Genomic DNA, 4,737 nt, shown 5'->3' on the forward strand with positions numbered 1-4,737 from the left:
ATCCTTCTTCCCTCTGGGGTGGTAAGCAAAATCGACTTACTGGCGCAATCGATGTTTCCTCCATACATCGATAGCCAATCCATACCCAGAATTACATCCAAACCTTGCGATTCCAAAATGATCAAATCCGAGGGAAACACATGCCTACCTATACTCAATGCACTTGAAAACATCCTTTACTGGCCATATACTCCGCTCCTGGTGAGCTTACTAACATAGGTGTTCTAAGAACCTTGGTGGGCAGTTTATACTTATCCACGAATCCCCTTGATATGTATGAATGCGATGCACCCGTATCAAGAAGAACGATTGCAGTAAAAGACTTAACCAAAAACTTACCGATTACTGCATCTGGCTGGGCTTCAACCTCCTCCACATTAACGTGGGTCACCTGTCCCCTGTTGAAAGGGTTCAGCTTCTTCCCAGAGCTTCCAATGCCATTTCCATTCTGGGCTTCAGGACATTCATTGGCATAATGTCCGGTCTTCTAACACTTATAACAAGTGACTTGGCTTAGGTCTCTCTTGGCTGGGGTTAATGGGTTGGTACGATTCTGACCGTTGCTCCCCCCATTCCCATTGCAATTTTTGGGGCCATTATGATTATGCGAACTCCCTCCTCCATGGGTATGCTGAAATTGTCCTCCTGATTTCGGGGTAAAACGTGGCTTCTGCTGAGCTCCTGAATTGTATTTCCCTTGTCCATACTTCCTCTTGCGGTTCTCGATATGTTGTTGCTTCCCTTCTATCATAAGAGCACGATCTACCAACTCATGGTAGTTGTTAAAAGTTGCTACCATCAACTGCATGCTGAACTCATCATTCAGTCCTTCCAGAAACTTCTCCTGCTTAGTTGCATCCGTAGCAACGTCATCCGGGGCATAACGTGCTAACTTACTAAAGTCATCTACGTATTGGCCAACTGTCCGTCCTCCTTAGCGCAAGTTGCGAAACTCACGCTTCTTCATGGCCATAGCTCCTGCTGAAACATGGGCTATACAGAAAGCCTGCTGAAATTGGTCCCATGTCACCGTGGCTATAGGGTAGGTGACAATGTAATTCTCCCACCATGATGCTGCTGGTCCATCCAACTGATGTGCGGCAAAACGCACCTTCTCAGCGTTAGTACATCCTGTAGTGGTTAACTCCCTTCCAATCTTGCGGAGCCAATCATCTGCTACTATAGGCTCGGTGCTACTGGAGAACACCGGCGGATTCAGTCTAAGGAAACGGGTTAAGTGATCAACAGGTGGTGGTGGTGGTGGGTTTTTGTTGTGGTTGTTGTTCCCCTGATTCTGATTCTGGACTAGCAACTGCGTCAATGCATTCTGCTGCTGGATCAACTGAGTGAGCTCCGGTGGGAAAGCAAATCCATTGTCACATCTCGGAGGCATCTGAGGGTTTAGAAAAGATGAGAATTAAGAATAGTTTGAGGTCTAGAGAGAAAACACTACCCATATGCACATGAGGCAATTGCAAACAAAATCACTTCATTCAAATCAAACAAGGGCATACAATTGGTCTAGAACTATCGCAAAAGTGCTCGGACTATTCTATTTACATGGTGGAATACTACTACTGATGTGGTGGTCTACTAGAAATATTCCTCGGTTGCAGACTCCATGATATCTACTCCAGCTTCGTCTTCAAAGTCATCATCGGTCAGGTCAGAGTCGGTGTCGTCGATGATGATGTAGTCTTCCTGGCGAATCTCCTTGGGTTCTTCGTCTTCTTCTACTGGTGTGGGATCTCCCATGAATATTCAGATCTTCTTAATCAGGTCATCATTCTTCTCCACTACTACGATGATTTCCTCCTCATAATCTTCACGTGTAGCCTTGAGTTCTTCCTCCAGTTCCATGATTCTTGTCATCGCCTTCTACAGATCTATCATGCCTGCGCACATCTCGTTCTCCTGACGTCGAATGTGCTAGTTTAACTCCTGGATAAAAGCGGTGATTGATCTATCCTTCCTGGTGCTGATCATCTCCCATTGCTCATCTCGGCGCCCACAAATCTGGTAGATAGTATCCTTGAGATCATCGCGGTAAACTTCTCCAATACATCCCATGGCGATGTGGGCTGCCATGCTCTTTCCTAGACTCCAGGTTGGTGCATCAAAGGAAAACTCTATGGGCTCAGTGACTGGAGCGAACGTCCTTCCTGGAACTTGAACTTGAATCATCCAGCGCTCCTCTTCGGGTAAAGTGGCATTGTAGGTCCCGGTGAAGCTTGGTACTCCGATGTTCAGGTACTTACTGACTTCCCTCAGGTGACGTCCAAAGGGTGTATCTTCATCCGGTTGTGTGAACTTGTTCCTTGTATCCGCCATCCTAAAAGAGTAGAAAAGACGAGGAGTCAGAAATGAGAAGAGAATAGTGATCTAGGTCTTTATCTTAGTGGTCGTGTCCCACAGTTAGCGTGTGCTTTGGTACCATCTTGTAGCATCCAGACCTCAAACGGTCCGATCTCTGTGCATCAGTGTCATCCCTGGATCAGTAATGCTGACACGCACAGTACTTGAAGGATTTATAACAGAGTAGCAATCACACACTTATTACATCGAATGTCTCAAAAGAGAACATATTACAAATAATATGGCTTAAGGCCATCTAATAACGATAACAGCGGAAGGCTTGGAAGATAAGTGAGTCCATCAACTCCAATGGCATCACTGAGTATAGAACCACGACCTAAGGCTCCTTACTCATCGTCTGAAAAGTCTGCAACATGAACGTTGCAGCCCGAAAATGGGTCAGCACATGGAATATGCTGGCAATGTAACCCATAAAGAGTAGTGAACAGAAATAGGCTATACTACATGCATATATGGCTGGTGGAAAGCTCTATGGTTACAGTTTTGCATAAAGCCAGTTTGTCCCTACTGCAAAGGAATAAATTTTATTTAACTAACATGGTGGTTGTTAAACATTGAGAGTGTAGACACCCTCTCAATCCCAATTAAACATCAACATTAAAACCCAACAAAATTAATTAAAGTCACATGATGAGATTCACATGATAATCCAAGTACTAGATACTCAAGACGTCCATAACCGGGGACGCGACTAACCATGATTAGTTTATACACTCTGCAGTGGTTTGTGCACTTTTCCCCACAAGACTCGATCTCCTCCGTTGGGATTCTCGCACTACATGGTGTTTGAGAAACGGATGACCGAGACACGGTCTTTCCGAACAGGTCCCCTTAACCGATAGATAGGCCGGTACACCTACAATCCCCTACATCTGCTACCCCATCATGGAAAGGTTTCCCACAACTTACTCAACTATGCCAGAGCCCATAATGGCATGTGGCTGCACACGGAAGTTTAAAGTATGAATAGTATCATGATCCCTTTGAGCATGGGTGGCGGTCCATAAAGAAAAACAGGCAATCGCTGGAATACCCAGGTGCCTTAATCCACCCAGATGTGTATTAAAGTTGCCACCTTAAGTTGAACCATTAATTGACATTCTCACATCTGTCATGGATACACTCAAACCCAATCCACGTCTACAAGCATGGCATAAGCAAATGTAGAAGTAACTCCCAGGGTTTGATAATAAAACATGAAATAGGTACTACCTCATCTACTTCCCAAAACCCACATATTAATCAGATCCTATTCATGCAATGGTTTGAGGATTGATCTAATGCAATAAAACTAGGTGGTAAGAGGTATGATCAAAGTATTACTTGCCTTGCTGATGAGCCGCGAAACCTAGAGATTCGAAGTAGCAAGCGCCGCACTCCGGGTACTCTATCGCAACAAACAAACAAGCATACTGTAAGTACTCATCTAATGCACAGGTAAAACTCAAATAAGAGATCTAACCAAAAAGTTCAACTTAAGAACTCCGGTTTGCAAAAAGAAACAAATCGAACAAAACAACAAAAGTTAAACGGCGAAAGAAAACAAGCTTTGATTACTAATGTGGACCTAAGTCAAATTTTACAGAAGCAAAAACTTATTTGAGTTGGTTATACGGAAAGAGGGTTTCAATAGGAAACTCTAGGCGCTTGAATCGCCTGATTCCGATAAACAAGCGAAAAGTTAAACTAAAATGAAAATCGGATCAGAAACCACGATTAGAAATAATCGTGGAAAATCCGAGAAAAAGAGAAAACCGACGAACGGATTAGCAAATGAACGTTAGTTATCTGAAACTAAACGGTGAACTCATCCGTTAAAACGAAGGAACGAGCGAACGCTCGCTAAATAAAAGAACCGATAAAACCGATCTAATAAAATAAAAAACCTAGGGTTTAAAAAAACCGGATCGGTTTTCTTCGGAAAACCAGTGGCGAACGACGCGGCTACCTCGTCGGACTCCGGTGGCTCGGGGCTCCAATGGGGTGGGGCGGCGTCGTCGGCGGGCGGCGCGGGCGTCGGCGGCGGCGGGCGCGACAAGCGGCGGCGTGCGGCGGCGAGCGGCGTGGCAAGCGGCGGCGAGCGGCGGCTGCGGGAGGTGGGGCAGGCGAGGTGGCGGGGTAAGGTGGCGGCGGCGGGGTATTGATGAGAGCGGGGGTGGCACGGCTTGGGGAAGGGGGCATCGGGTCGGGGTCGGCCTCGGGAGGCGTGCCCCGGCCGGACTCGGCTGCGGCGACGGTGCAGCCTCCCGCAGGGAAGGCGGCGGCGGGCGCAGGCCTGGCCTGGCTCGGCTGGGCTTCGGCCCAGTCGGGTGCGCGGTACTTTTTTTTAAACAATTCCACCGAAACTAAGAAAATTTCTAG

The sequence above is a fragment of the Triticum dicoccoides genome, chromosome 4A, assembly GCF_002162155.2.
Source record: "Triticum dicoccoides isolate Atlit2015 ecotype Zavitan chromosome 4A, WEW_v2.0, whole genome shotgun sequence".
NCBI classification, from domain to species: domain Eukaryota; kingdom Viridiplantae; phylum Streptophyta; class Magnoliopsida; order Poales; family Poaceae; genus Triticum; species Triticum dicoccoides.